General features: G+C 36.1%; 1 protein-coding gene and 1 long non-coding RNA gene across 6 annotated transcripts in view; one reads left to right on the top strand and one right to left on the bottom strand.

Annotated features, from left to right (window-relative positions):
• LOC107077001 (uncharacterized) overlaps window positions 1–15201 on the bottom strand; it is a 28305-nt gene extending 13104 nt beyond the window's left edge. Inside the window, exon 1 of one of the 2 annotated variants that reach the window (XR_001478117.2) lies at window positions 15137–15201. This is a non-coding gene — a long non-coding RNA (uncharacterized lncRNA). Of the gene's footprint in view, window positions 1–13615; window positions 13658–15136 lie in introns of those variants that run through there. The other variant, XR_011191223.1, reaches the window with a different exon arrangement.
• A 44-nt stretch (window positions 15202–15245) lies between these two features.
• ndst3 (N-deacetylase/N-sulfotransferase (heparan glucosaminyl) 3) overlaps window positions 15246–16499 on the top strand; it is a 300588-nt gene continuing 299334 nt past the window's right edge. For 3 of the 4 annotated variants that reach the window (XM_015344003.2, XM_015344006.2, XM_015344000.2), the window contains exons 1-2: window positions 15246–15637; window positions 16149–16263. The gene's annotated coding sequence lies outside the window, so the exon portion shown is untranslated. The remainder of the gene's footprint in view (window positions 15638–16148; window positions 16264–16499) is intronic. The other variant, XM_015344002.2, reaches the window with a different exon arrangement.

Below are 16499 nucleotides of genomic sequence, written 5' to 3'. Positions count from 1 at the left end.
TTTCCAGTTCAGCTCTTAATTAGTTAAGATTACAGAACATTTAATTCACTGAATGGAGTTTATTTAACTAAAGTTTGGGAGGGCTGACAACAACCACGCTCAATCATTCCCAGCCGTCAGTGATTAGCAATCACTCCTTTCGTCCTGCCTCTACCAAACGCTATAAATAACAAATGCGATACTTCTCTCCCTCTCCTGTGACTTTTGCATCCCACCTCCACCCCAACTCCACCTCTACAGCTACCCCTTGGTTACCTTGTGGGGGGGTCCTGGCCTCCTCGTCCTATGGCCAGGAGGTCAGCCCTCAGCCAAGCGGGCTAAGCCAAATATTCGCTCCACAATAGTTTGTTAAGCTCGGATTTTGGGCGTTGTCATTCCTAGTGAAATGTATTAACTGTACTTAGGACTTAGTTCCATAGCATTATTGAGAATGGGGGGCAGAAGTCACTAGAGTGTGGTAATATTCCAAATCCATACATTTAATCTTGAGTGCTCTGTCCTTGAATGTTAAATACTGTCTAGCTACTTTTACCCAATTTTGTAAACATATTAATTACCCAGTAAATAAATATGTGTACAAAAACAAAGTAAATAATGAGAATAATTAAACATTGTTAGCTACTCGGGATGGTGTATTGTATAATTATTGCTGGAGGCTTCAAAATACTACAAAATATAATTTTGTAATGTGACATTAATGTATACACAATGTACATAGTTCCAGATTGCCCCATTTTTCTTTTTCCTCACAGATTAGCTGTATGTATAATTCACTTAATCTGTTTTGATTTGAATTAGTACGCTTTATAAGGCATTGTAGTTCAATGATTTAATAATTAACCATTTATTATACATGCTGCCATAAGTTATGTACGCAGAAATTTTTGTGATATGCTCTTCTTTACCTTATAGTCTTATTGCTTTTGATTTTATGAGCACTCCCCTGCTGTGTCTTTGTGATAGGATTTATATCCTACATTTTTTTTTCTAAAATGATATTATAACAGTAGTTTGCCATCAAATGAACTGAAAAGATACACAACTCTTCTCTTTTCACCTTGGGCTCAATACAGACAACTCAGTCCAGTTAAGTTATTTAATATGTACAGTACTTGGCAATTTATTAAGCAGTGGAACTTTACATCCCATACTTTGATAAAAATGTGACAGGAACTGTAGATATGGGAAAACTACCATCTACCAATCTAGGATGGGAAAAACTACCATCTTATATCTTTCATCTGTAAAATTGTTCATTTTGAGCATTCATGTTTTGATTAAAATATTCACTTTAAAATATGCTTATATACATACATCATTTGTAATTTAACAAAATGGGACAATTGTAGAAGGGTATGGATATTTTTACAAGGGACTGTATATAGATAACTTGAAATGTTATTAATCCTGGGTATTGAAAGGCATTCAAACTATTTTTAAATAATCATTCTGTTTTGGGGCAGTGTTAAAATAAAATAATTATTTAAAAATATAAATCTAATAACAATAATGTTCATAATCATCAACCAATGTCACCATTGTATAAATTAACTGATTCTGAAAGGAATTTGACAGTTTATGTATTAACAGATACAGGTATGATTAATTATCCTGGCATAATTAATCCTGGGCTTTTCTTTTTTATTTCACAAATACAGTAAATGCATAAAGCTCATTAAAGGTGAGGGGATCTTTTCCTAGACAAGTTTAAAACAAGCAGCATTGCCTTGCTTCAGCACTGGGGCTAAAGTCATTGCTATCACTTTTTAACTTTGTTCTGTGAAACTGCCTTAGACCCCATGCAATTATTTGAATCCTGTAATTCATATTGATTTTCTAATCCTCTAAATATCATGTTTAAAGTGTAACCTATAAAGAATATTTACTATTTTTTTAAATTATTATATTTTTTAAATAATTATTCAGAACTTCCAGGTAATTTTTCAGCTTTAATGCTAATATAGCATTTTTGTCTTTTTCACCTTGGATCTTTTTTTTCTTTCTTTTCTAACATGTTTTCTTGATTAGTCATAAATATCTGATTCTTGGGCCTTTAGCTCTAAATCAGTAGTCCATATCATCGGTATTTACCATATTCATACATACCAAACTGTTGGCTATGCAACCCATCTTTGTTGTTTATGCTTCAATGTCATCTTCAATGGTAACTATTTCACCAAGTATAAAACACTCCTCAAAGCTGTTTTATGCAACGTAGTAAGGTGATTGATGTTCTGCAGTAACCTGCATCATTTTGAGTAACAACTGGGCACTGACATCTGATATATTTCCCTGTCTCCTTTCTTCACATGCATATTAAACAAGAACCAAAAGGAGGACACTTGTTTTCAAAATGCAAGAAATAACCAAGGAAATAGATGACATATGGCTTTATATTAATATTTAAAACAAAGATTTATTCTGATAAGATAAAATACATCTGAATATGAAGTGCATGATGCACTAAAGCTCAACAGTACATCCTTAGTCACAGCTCCTGATTATAGCATTCTCTGTTTTTGCTCACAAATCTTAAAAATACATAGAAACCACTTTTGGGAAATCTTTACCTAACAGTCTTATGTACACCCAATACATAAGGTACACATCTGAGAAATCTGACCGTGCTTACTGTATCTTTCCTTGGCAAAGCCTACTAAAGATCTTTCATTCTTATTAAATGCAATATACTGTATAAACTTACACTCTGCTTTCCACATTGAGAACCACTACTGGGTGGCAGGGACCTTTGCAGTTGTGATGGATGCTGTCTCACACAATAGTAAAGAGAAACCAGTGGCATTTGCCTTCTGCCCTATCACTTTAACTGTATCTGTGGCATAGAGAGATTCATCGGTGAGTAGGTGGATGTGTGAGTTTTGGCATCTCTACTTGTACTATTGACCACTAGTGACTCTGGACATAAAACTGCTCCAATGGGATAAACATTTGCAATAGTACCATTTTGCTTTGAAATTCACATGGGGTCACAGAACACCATTGCTCTCCAGAGCTGTGGTCTCTGTATTCGCCCTTCAGGCCTTTGATCCTGAGTATAATCTTGTGCTGTTTTTTCATAAACCTATAGCACTAGTTATCTCAATGGAACAACTGCTTATGCTCCCCAGGAAGAGAGAGAACTCAGGAATCACTAAGTCAGTCATTGCAACTTGCTACACGATCCTTGTGTGTGATCTCCATTTTTAAAGGTCTACAATCTAATCTAGTTTCAACAATCTGGATGACAGGTTACCTAATTTCATAAATGTATACATTTATCATGTTATTGGTATATCACAGACATACAGTAATCTCCCGGGGGTAGTGGTATATTGAGAAAATTAAATGTATGAGTGGAGCCCCACAGAGTACTAACATGTTATATTTTGGACAGATACAAGAAGTCATTGTTGATCTGGAAATGTTTGTAAAGGTATGATTTAAACCATAAGAGATCATGTTTACATAAACCTTGAAAATATCAGAGTTTCAAGACTTACTACAAGTCTCTCAATAGCCAGTGATCAATAGTTAAAAACCTAAATTTATATCTTAAACAACATTGTTAGAGTTGTGATACTTCTATGACGAAGTGTTTCAGTGCTGTAAAAAATGTTACGAAATATTATGAGCAGTGATAAAAGAAAGACAGGATATTTTAGTGAGGCCTGTATTTCACAAAGTACAGTAGCAAGTGTCCAAGGCCAGGTTTGTTAATTAAGATTTTAATTACAACAACCTTAAAAGAATAAGGAATAGTGTCTAATAACAGGGATCTGATGCATCACTGCAATACTCTGTAAAACTGCCTGGTGGCACACCACATCCTTAAAGTGGCACAGGGAATCCTTAAAGTACTGCAGCTGCACATGGTTGTCAATTTTGTACAGTAATAAATGTTTAATAATTCCTTACACTTATATAGTGCTTTTCTGGAAACTCCACTTAAAGCGCTTTACAGGCAATGGGGACTCCCCTCCTCCACTACTAATGTGCAGTGTCCTCCTGGATATTGCAACTGCAGCCATTGTGCACCAGTTTGCTCACCACACACCAACTATCAGTGGAGGATGATGAAGCCAATTCATATTAGGGGTTATTAGGAGGCCATGATTGGTAAAAGCCAATGGGACATTTGGTCAGGATGCCAGGGTAACACCCCTACTCTTTTCCTGCCCTGGAATTTTTAATGACCACAGAGAGTCAGGACCTCAGTTTTACATCTCATCAGAAGGATGGTGCCTCTTTGTCCCCATCACTTTACTGGGGCATTAGAACCCACACAGACTGCAGGGTGAGTATCCCCTACTGGCCCCACTAACACCTTCTCCAGCAGCAACCTTAATTTTTCCCAGGAGGTCTCCTATCCAGGTACTGACCGGGCTCACACCACTTAGCTTCAGTGGGTGGCAGGGTGATACGTCTGCAGGCTGCAATATGACTGTTTTTTATTCTATCTTATTCTATTAGTGCTTTGTTCTGCATACAGTATGCATACAATACTAGTGATTTCAACAACTGCAAGTATGATAATTTATACTGTTCCAAATAGGAGATTATCAAAATAGAAAACATAAGGAACAGACCAAGCAGATAAGTCAATAATTAAAATAAATATTCATAACCCTCTATAAGTGCATTCTAATGGTACAGGACTGTATTGAAAATACTGGTTAAACTGCATTCCTTGTGGTAATAATATGTCTGGAAGACTCAACTTATGGTTTGGTATCCTTTAGCTGTACTCCACTTTCATTTAGGATAAGATGATGTACAGTAATTCTTAGACTAACAAGATAACTTATTATAATTGCTTTGCTGGATAGTGAGTTTATCTTAATACAAACATAATGGAGGCACAGTACTGTAGGTGCAGAGTACAAAGGTGTAGTTGTGGTAGGATTATTTATATTAATGCAGCTTCTGGTGTATATTATTTTACTTTCAAATAAAATGTTATTATTTAAAATAAAATATTATTTTTGTTCTTGTTGAGAAGCAGTTTCACAGTTATCTATCATTGTGGATAAACAACTTATAGGGAAACTCATTCCTGTTGCTAACAGAAGTACAGTACTGTATGTTTTTTTTTTTCTCAGAGGGTTAGAGGGGACCTTGAGGCTATAGTGAGCTACCGCTGAGACTAGACAAGTATGGTCTTGCCTGTCTGTGTACAGTAAATATCCTAAGAGAAATCAGGCAAGTCAGGAGGGGAGGGGACTGCACTCTACCTATAGCACTAATGAGAAATATAATGTGATCATGGGTGAGCAAAACAGGAACTGACCTATCAAAACACAGTATTTTAATTATTTTGGATCTTAGCAATTACTGATTCCCTTAATGTAGTTTGACGAGAGCCGGATTTTGATGAACAGCAGGCTTGTTAATTATGTGTCTGATCTTTGTACTCCTTATGCACCCAGTTTATTTCTGCGACGGATGGTTACATCAGTGAACACATATACTTTAGACAAATATAGAAAATTTACATATCGGCTTCACCTATTCTCTTATACTGTACATCAAAGCTTCTGAATTTTCTGAAAATGAAAAAAATGCAGCTGAAATTAACATTTCAACTTGCATTACTGAGAAGAAATGCATGTTGAACAGAAAAGTGGAATTTTGTGAATGTTTTGTGACATAAGTAACAAACACAATATTATATTTCTTCAACAGGACTGTTTAGTATTTTTATTTTATATTCTTTCTTCAGGCTGGGGGAGAGCACTTTATGTTCTCTTCTGGAGTTGTTCTTCTGATATCATAACATTAATACTGTTTGGTATAAACAACACCCCTTATCTACTGTATAATGAAGAATGTTTGCTAAAAGTAGCCACATTACAGTTTCAGCAAAACAAGTTAGTAGTTAGAGCTGATAATCAATATTTTAACCATTACACCTACAAATACTTTAATTTACTGTTCAGAAATCTAATTGTTGTTGTAGGTTGTAATAACTGTGATTCTTTGGAAAATTAACACATAGGAAGCATATACTCTTGTTTGTAATTCAAGAGGAATTATAATATTCAATAAGTATGACTTTATTATGATTTATAACTTGGCAAAATCAATGTACAGCAGCAAATGCTATAATTCAGGTACCAATATATGCACGTGAGAGTTAGTGATTGTGATGGTTATTTGTTTCACTTATGAACATGAACAAATGTGAGGACTGTTTTATGCTTTTCATCATACAGTACATCAAAAGCTGGTATCATCTGGCAACAACCGTGACATTGATTCAAGTACTACACAAATCAAAGGCATATTATTGTCATGAACTTTTGTTTGATAGGACAGGTAATATCTTAATTTTGCTTGAATCATTGTGTGTACAATTTGATAAAATATAAATTTAAATATGTACAATTATTTTTTTATCTTTATTTATATTAATAACATATATAATTGAATATACATAATCAGCAATTAAATGCACTATTTGTAAAGACTGTATTTTGCAATTTATATGTATAGCGTCAGATGGTAAGTACTGCGTGTCACGATTATAGTTCCCCCTCCTTAAGGGTGCTCCAGCCCTTTCACTTTAGACTTTATTCTGTGCACCTGATTCCTTTTCCCAGCCCACCTTAAAAGCCAGGCGCTGACGCTCATCCGGGCTCTGCATCTGGTTTCCGTGCAGTGCGAGTCCGGGACCTGGAAGCGCCCGTTCCCGTTCCCGTTCCCGTTCCCGTTCCCGTTCCCGTTCCCGTTCCCGTTCCCGTTCCCGTTCCCGTTCCCGTTCCCGTTCCCACCCTGTTTCTGGTTTCAATTCCTTGTTTTGATGGATCTCCTGGTTATGGACTTACTCTTGTGTTTTTGGATTCCCTCTATGGATTACTCTTTTGGATTGTTTGCCTCGGCCACACCTCCCCCGTGCACCAGCGCACTTTGGACACGCCCCCCTGTCTTCAGCCCCGTATTCCTGCATGACGTTATCCCAGTGTTTCCCCACTTCTTCGGATTGTGTCGTCCGCATAGGGTCCGGAAAGAACTGTTCGTAACACTGCGTGTATGTAGTGTACAGATATATTGTTTTTACATTCTAATTTAAACATTGTTTAATGTAAAAAAATATTTTACCTTAATTTGTATAGATTAGTTTAGACTCTGTTGTGTTTTGTGAAAGCCCAGTTGAAGCATTTATTTGGGCAGAAAAGAGAGAGACCAATTTCTAATACAGTGAGGGAAAACCCATTATGAATTCCGTTTCATTTCATTCTAAAGAATTACCCATTTGAGTTTAAAGGAACCATTCACAGCTGTAGACTCAATCTACTGTACATTATATTTAATTGAGAAAAAACCTTGCAACATTAAATTGCACACATGTAAATATCCAGCAACCTGATCAACAAGAATTAGTTTATACAATTTACATATGTAATGTGTAACTCTTATGTACTGTTTTTTCTCCGATTCAAATACGTTTTTTCTTCACTATAGAACGTTTTTGCTTAACTACTTGAAATACTGTATGCAACTTTCTAAACTTTCCTCTAAAATATCTATTTTTTTTACAACTAAATTTGTACATTTCTGTTTTACTTACATATAGAGCAAATGATTTTGCTAAGAAGAGTCTAGTGTTTTTAAATCATGGGTGGCAGCAAATTGGAGCCAATTCTAGAAGCACTGGGTAAAAGGTGGGCCTGAAAGCACACGGCTAAACTCTGAAAAGGCTACTACTTCACCACTAAAATACAGCCACAGGGAAATGCCCCAGTTCAGAATCAAACCCAGAAGCCTGGAGCTGTTTCACAAATCATGAAATGTTTTTCTAAAATGCTGTCTTTGAAAGTTGCTGAATCAATATTACAGAGAAAGGGAGAAAGCATCCTTTGTTTCATCATGGAGATCAAAATAACAAAGTACTATGAAATTGAAAGTTAAAGTATGCATTAATACTTAGCAGTGAAAATGATTTGCATTTTCTTTCTCGCTGTAACAGAGGTATGGCGTTGTGGGTGTTCATGCTGCTGCCTCACCTCTCCTGATTTGAGTTCTAGCCTTGGACAATTTTCTGGTGGAGTTTGAGAGTTTTTTGCGGATTTATAGGAGTTTTGTTTAGGTACTCCAGCTTCCTACCAATTTGTAAAGAAATTGGGGTTTGGCTGGCTATTTTAAAATGTCCCTCTCAACTTTTGATCTCTGGTCCCCTTGGAAAAGGGAGCTGGGATTCCCACCTCATTACTCTGATCTGTCAAAAGTAGCTTTGGTGCCTCTCTGCCCTATGCTTAGAATCAAGTACTGCACAGATAGATTTGTGGGAGAGATCCATATTTCAGCATGCGTACTGAAGACGAGGTACTTTGTTCACTATTGGTTTTATATTGTGTAAATGCCACTTTTGCACAATCAAAATGTTAAGATGGTCTTGTACTCTACTTCCAGTTACGAAAATGTTTAACAAATACTGCATGTTTAATTTTGCCATCATAAAGATAAGATTTGAATTTTTAATTAATAAATAGGTCAAGAAACAACCTGCATTAAAAAAAAAGAGAAATTATACCATATACAGAATGTAAATTTTAAAATGATCCTATGCATCCAATTTACAATGCATTTAAGTTAACAATTTTAATGTAATTGGTATTCTGTATGGCAAAAAAACAATGTAATTTTTATTTTATCATAATGTGAGTGAGTAAAAAGGTAAACAAAACAAAACATTCTGTCTGTGTAAAAAATGTTAGTTTTCAGCCAATGTGACGTAAGTTAGTACCTGCTATTGTCTTCCTTCCATAAAAGTAATTGACTCAGGAATGATGCAAATGTGATGTACTGTATAATGGCATAAATGCAGGGTGGAGCTACCCTGTGTAGTTGATCTTTGAGGGTACCGTTTAATAGCTGACCTGCCATTAGTCTATTAAGTCCTCTATTAGAAGTAAAGCAAATAGGTACAGTGGTGATCATTAGTTAATTAATAAGATAACCGGTACTGTTTAAGTCCACATTCTCACATGGGGTGTAAATAGTAATGTTTGGGGATATAAAAAATGGTGGTGGTGGGTGGTTAAAAGTGTGATGTTAGTAGAGGGTGTCTTTGAGGTACACAATGAAAACTGATGCACTAAAGCTTCCTGCACTTATATCATAAGTTTTAATGTATTCAAGTCTCTTTAGGCATCTTAGTTAATGGTGGGTTTCCCCTGTATTTGGAAAATGCTGAGAAGGGAGCATATTTGACAGCATGTACATAGAAGCTGATTAATAATATCAGATTCTGATTAACTGCGATCCTTAAATCTTATCAGAGTTTTCCTGAAATGAAGTTGTGTATTAGCCTTGCTGCTACACATGATTTTAGAATATTCTATATTGCATAAGACCATGTGCTTATTGCAATTGCTATTTTTGTGATCCATTGAAATAATGGACCTAAAAATAAGGTGTGAGTGCTAAAATTAGGGTGAGGTAAATAGTAGCATTAGGATCACTACTCTTCCCTTCCTAATTGATATTAATAATCTAGTTTCTGCTATAGATGATAAACAACTTAATTTTGCAGGTGATGCCAAAATAGGAATAAACTCAAGTACTATACTGTATCAGCTGCAATTGGAATTCAATAGGAATGAAAAATATTCTTGACTGGGCCACCACTTGACAGGTGGCATTTAATTTAAACATGCAGTGTTACATGCAGATAGCAGAAATGGAGTTCAAATCAAAAGTTCAGGAGAAGGTCAAAACTTAATCTTGCCTGCTTTCACCTGCTGAGCATACAAGTCAATAAGATGCTTCTTGTTTACTCACTTTCACATTTCATTTTCACATCCCTTCCCCCACCCCATCTTTGCCCTTGCACAACTCTCTGGCTCATCCTTCATTAAGGGAGGGGTGGAGGGATTCTGACAGCCCTGTCCTTATGGGTGGGTTGTTCTTATCCTCTGCCAGGTGAGCTAACCCAATAAAGCTTACTATGCGAATCATGGCCCTTCTCCACTTAAAATAGAATTTGACCACACTACTGAATCGTAAATTACAGATACAGGTGGAAAATACTGAGCTAAATGGTTATATCAACAAAGAACCTGATAGTGAAATCCTATATCACTCTACATCAGAAAAAGGTTAGCAATTCTAAAGCTGTACAATTGAACTTTTGAGTCCTTTTGAGATCTTTATTAAATTAAAAGGATTCCTTTAAGGTCTTTATTCTCAATTAACTTCATGAAAACCTCAATGAAATGCTTAAATTGGACTGATGACATCTGTGTAGTATATCAGGAATACATATTAGGACACAGCTCTTCCTTACTTATATCAATGCTGTATATTCTGGTATAGTTAGTAAACTAGTCAAGTGCACTGATGATACCAAAGTATATATAGCAATTAAACTATCAAAATAATTTCAGAAACACCAAGCCTGAAGAGGCTTATGTGGAAGAATGTGAAGATCATTTTCATCTTCTAGATACTGTGGGAAAGTAATTAAAAGGCAAACAGAATGGTTATGATACACTCCATGCTTAAAAGTGTAGAATTTAAGTCAAGGGATGTGTTAAATAGCACAATGCACTAGTGAGACCTCGTTTAAAATGTTGTGTCCAATTTTAGTGACAATGTTTCAAATAATCAATTCAGAGCAGAACAAGCAGCTACTTTCTCAGGCTTAAAAGAAAGAGACTTATTTTGACAGACTAAAATAACTGTAATGGGATCTGGTCCTGATTCCCGTGTAGTGTGTAGTTTAGGACCCTGTGTAGACTGTATAATCAGGAAGTGACTGGAAATGAGCTACAGGGAAAACACAGTTAGGAAAGGAAGGGATGGCGAACAGGGGGTGATGCCTACAGTGATCAGGTGCAAGGGAGCTCAGGAAAACAAGTACAGGGAAGTCCAAAACAGGAAATCCAGGCGCAATCCAAAATCCAAAAACCAGGTGATCCATCCAAGACGAGACAGGGTTAAAATCCGGACCGGGATCCGGAACAGGAACAGGAGGTTAAAAACAGAATGACGAGGCCAGGCGCTCCGAGCCCCGGACTCAGCTAGGTCAGGACGCCAAAGAAAGCCTAAGCCCTCAAGCCACGGACGAAGGGCAACTTGATGCTAGAGGGGCCTCCAGGCGTCTGACTTCCAATGCAGAGCTCCGAGCTTCTGGAGCACCAGGTTTAAATACGGTGAATCCAGGGACAGGTGTACGTGATAATGAACCTAACACAAAAGGGTCGGAGCGCCCTCTAGTGGAGGGATGACGATCATGACAATAACTATTTTTGTGTCTTGAATACTGAAAACTGTGAGTGGACCTGATTAAAGCATTAAAACTCTCAAAGCGAAGTGCGTTAAAAACTGAGAACAGGATGATTGAAGTCTAGGAGCCACTATCCAGCCATGTTGCTGGTACTTTTATCAATTAGTTAATACAAACAAATCAAGCTAGGCAGGCCAAATGCATTTATCTTGTTTGCCACTTTTCTTACAGTCTTGCATTCTTAAGCTTTAGCAAATGGGCAAAGTGACCCGCATCCTTTTGCCATATCCTAGGGACAATTCTCAAAGTGTATGCCTGCTTTACTTACATTAATTTTTTTTCCCAATAGTCTACACGGCATGGTGGTGCGGTGGTACCGCTAAACACTGGAGCCCTGACTTCAGTTCTTGACCTGGCATCCTATCTACAGTACATGGACTTTGTATGTTCTCCCTGTCATCCCATGGGTTTCCTCCAGGTGGTCTTGCTTCTTCCCACAGTCCAATAAAATACTGGCTGGTTAAAAAATTGGCCCTGGTGTGAGTGTGCACATGTTTATGTTTGTATGTGCCCTGAGATTAAAAGAGTTTAGAAAATATATGAAAAGCTAGATATGTTTCATAATAGATTAATCTTACTCTTAGCAAATGCAAATAGAATATAATATCTAATTATATACAGTGCTAGTCATCATGGGAATTATTCTGAACTGTGTATAATTAAAATATGTTTCATCAGAAAAAAGACATAAAATCTGTTTTATATAATTGGCAAAACCTCATTCTCATTTTGTTCTTTTCTGCAGTAAATGTACTGAGCGATTTCCTTGTCTATTTGTTTATTCTTTACTCTGTTGACATGTTTGTCAAATGAAATAATATTTTTTCCAATTTTTAGAATTCTCAAAAGTCAACATGAATATCTAAGGCATTTCTCTGTATTATTGAAAAATGACTTTTTCTTCCTCTATGTAATCCTCCTTACACAAAGCACTTTTTGTGAAGAGATAGCACTGTTGAGTGTATAGGAGGATTTGTTTGATTGTTACTCGAAGTCTTTGGGGAAAGCAGAACAAAGTTAAGATAAAGGAAGGAGTTAACAGGGGAAAGATCAATAAAAAGGCTTTAGACAGCTACCCCTGGTGACAAAATACCATCCACACCGCCTTTGATTCTTCATGTGACAGAGTAGTATTCATCTTCTTTGAACAGCAGTAAGTCTTTAATGTCTACAGTTCAGTATTGAATACTTTCATCTGAATAACATTACCGTAGAATAGGAAGTTGCCTATGTTAGATGGCAACATTCTACTTTACTGTCTTTTTAATGCAATTTCATGTAGTGATACTTTATTTTAAATGTAGTGACACTTTAATACTTTTTAAGAGACTGTAACAGGTTGGTAATATTTTAAATATGTTTTTTTAAACCTTACAAGGACACTTGTATTTCAACATAATATTTCAAACAAAATTAGAAATACCGCTTGTGGATTGTAAAACTGTACCATCGCATTTTAGATAAATATTTTGCTTGTGGTAGAACAGATGTATTATAAAAATGTTCACCAACTCATTCAAGTTGACTGAGGATAATTTTAAAAGAAAATAAAAACATTTAAGAGAAATAAAATATGTTCAAATCCTGTGGTAATATTCCTTTAGTAGGATGAGTATTTCAGACAATGCCTAAGACTTTTCTATTTTTCATGCATAGCATAGTGTGTCATCAAACTGACTGCAGTTTGCTGCCTACATGATTACAGCAAAAAAGATCTACAGGGCACTTGGAGTATGATTTTATGTCTAAAATCATTACATTTCCTGAAAACAATGTGAAGAATTACTTTGGAGTTCTAGAGGGACCAGCAGAACTCAATCTAAATACATTTTTGTATGTGAATGTGTGTACTGGGATGGTGGAAGGATTGTTGCTCTGCAGAAATCATGCAGGATTTTCTGAAGTGGGTTGTTATGTTGAAAGTAGTGAGACTTGAAACATGGCTCCACAGTCACAATAAAAACATCAGTTAGATGGTCTGTCCATTAACCTGTCTTCAAAAGAGATGAAGAGATGCTTTACGATGCCAGAAAAGCTGTACTGTACCATAAGATCCTAATCCCTCCGCTCCAACCTGGGAAAGAGAGTTCAAGTCTGATCCAAATGAAGATTACTTTTTTTGATGAATGCTCGTCAAATAGTGTGATAAGTACACTTTAACACAGTCAAAAAGACAATTTTTTTTCCATTCCTCCCATGTCACTCTAGGCATCCTTGACATGACTGATCTCTAAATCCACCAAAAAGAAATGTTAAGTTTGCTTTTGATTTAATATGCTTTACATTCTTGTTTTTCCAAATAGCAATGCCCAAGCCATGCATACTCACATAATCGGTTCACATATTCCAAAGGCAGATGCATCATATATCTGTAATTGAAACTTCATTATTTGCACACAAAGACTGGGACATCCATGTTCTGTCTATACTATTCAATATGCTTTTATTTTTAATATAGGACATTTATTTATCTTTATCTTTCAAAGGCAATCATTGATCTTTAAAGTATGACTAATATATATATACAGTATGTTCAAAAGTATTGCATTATTGTTTTAAAACAGTTTTTACCCTTTTATGCAGAAGCAATTCTATGGCAACTTGCTACTGAAATTTTGTTTTAAACAAAAACAGTTATTCATGAAACATTCTGTATTGTCTAGTACATACTTTGCCCTTTTGCTTTATGGGTGTGCAGAAAGAAACAAATGATGTTAATGACAAAGAACACCTGACACTGGATCAATTAGATTTAATTAGTAAATGTGATGGATTAGCTGCTACAACACTTTATATTGACTGCTCATGCACAGTTTACCTTGAGTTGTTGTGATCAAGTATTTGAATGTACTGATCAATGTGAATTCAAAATGGCTAAATGCCAAGCTTGGGTTCTTCTCACCCAAACTAATCTGTATTATTAACAATCAATATTAACAAAATATGACTTGTGGTAGCTTTATAGCATATTGTTGATGCTTGAAACATATACATATATTGTATGTTAACTTCTGATGGTGCTTATGTTAAAAAACATTTGTACATTTGGACACAGTATGTCCAGTATGTAATGGTATGTAATGGTATTTTCATTCTAATTGCTTGTAATATTGATAGAACAGCTGCTGGGCTTTAACTTATTTTTACATATTTGCTCTAAAGCATAGTATTAAAAAACTGGTAGTGTAAACATGCATGTCAGTTTGATTTTGGCATACAAAGCAATTTAAATAAACCTGCACTTTTTTCAATAAGATAGATACTTTGATAAGGCATTGTGAATAAAGATAAATCTGTCAAAAAGACAGACTGCTGACCTTATAGCAAGGACAGAAATCTTCCATGGAAACAGTGATTAATAGGCAGCTGAATTACTGATATAAAAATCTGATTTCAAAAACTTACAACTGAAATTTACATCTGGATGGTATCACACCTCAAACAAAATAGATGGCCATCGAATATCATAGTATTGTGTGGTATAAAGAAAAACACATGAGAGGAGTCAAGGGAAACGCTGCTCAGAATGGGACGTGTGGTCATCATCTTCAGTCGCTATGTATTTTTCACTTTAGTATTAACATACATCAATGTAAAGTATGTACCAGAGTATTATATAATGAAATTAATATCAATTTTATTAACTTAAATTGTACGGAAAGGGCATGCGAACCTTTAATCGCGACAGTGTATTTATAGATTAAAACAAATTAAACCACGTTACCCTTTATTACACAACAACGAAAAGGTCTTGTAATTATCCTGTTTCCCTACAGTCGTCAAGTTTACGGTTTTAAAGATGTTATTTCCCTTTAAAACTGGCGATGGGTTTGAAATGATCAGGCTTACCGTCCGTTTGGTTTACCGCCTAGCAGAACTAAACGCGAGAGGAAGGTGCAGTGAATAAAATATTCATGTTGTGTAGTCTGCATTTTCAAAAGGAGGCACTTCCCAGTCTGATCTGTTGTGCTTTTGCTTTGTGTTCGTTGAGCAGCGCCAGCACGCTGCACATCGGAGATTACCTCTACTTCATTCATTTCTCTTCTAAACGGGGAAGTGTGTATTTTAGCCATTTCCTCGTAGAACTGCGAGTGAATAAAAGAGGTGTGTGTTTACAGTATATACTGTATATATATTTGCAAACGATAGCGGCAATGCTTGATCCAGATAATAAAAGACCCAGAGCAAGATTTCTGCAGAGTGAAGATTCGTGATAAAGATCATTGCATTTGTCTTTGCAATCGCGTCTTCAGTCTGATAAATGCATAACGGCTGGCAGAGGTCGGCTCGGAAAGGAATCTGCCCGGCTGGGCTTTGAATTTGTCTATTGTTTCCTGCGGGGTTAGAAGGGTAGGTACTCAACTAGATAAAGTTGTAATCTATACCTGTGCGAATGCGTTTTCACGGGTGGGTGCATTCCTTTTTCTTTCACTCTCCCGCGTCCGTGGCTTTGTTTGCTTCGCTAAATTTCTCGAAGTTTCAATATGACTAACTTTGACGCCTTAACTTGCCTACTGCAAAACTTCACAAGTACACAAACAGGTGAGATGAGGGGGACGTGGCTGTCTGGAAGCTAGATGTTTTAGTGTTCCAGAGCTAAGAGGAACCTGTGGCAACAAATGATTCATGTCTGCAGCAAATGTAGCTTTGAGGTAATGTGCAAGCAGGTCTATTAAAAGATTTTTTTTTCATCTTTTGATCACTTTTTTTAAAAACTTGAATTGGACTACTTCAAATTACAGTAGCGATTAAGGGAATTAATTTAATTAATTAAAAATTCACGTCAAAGAACATAATCAGTTTAGATAAAATTATGCAAAGTTGTCTTTGCTAGCAAATTTAAATCATTGCCTGTTTTTAGTGTCTCAGGTGTGTCTGCAACTCATTAGCCAGAGGGTGGCAGTGCCGTGATTGAAACAAAAAGCCCCAGGTTGAAAGACAAGACTCACAGATGTCAACAGGAAAATCATCACCAGGTATGTTTTACAGATTCGTTGATGAGTGCAGTGAACAAACACTAGACCTCTTTATGGTTTTCATGTTAACTTGTAGTCCTCTGGGATACCTAAACTCGTACTGTATTTTAGGCAAAGCTGGCAATACTTTTGTCAAAAAACATGAAGAATTTAACTTTACATAAGCCACATCAAATGTGAATGGGAGAAGAGGCAGCAGCAAAGAAAGTTTTACTTTGTGCAAGTCAGTCTGGTTA

Source organism: Lepisosteus oculatus, chromosome 1 (genome assembly GCF_040954835.1).
Source record: "Lepisosteus oculatus isolate fLepOcu1 chromosome 1, fLepOcu1.hap2, whole genome shotgun sequence".
NCBI lineage: Eukaryota > Metazoa > Chordata > Actinopteri > Semionotiformes > Lepisosteidae > Lepisosteus > Lepisosteus oculatus.
Note: the sequence above shows the minus strand (reverse complement) of the source record. Positions and strands in the feature narration are given on the sequence as shown.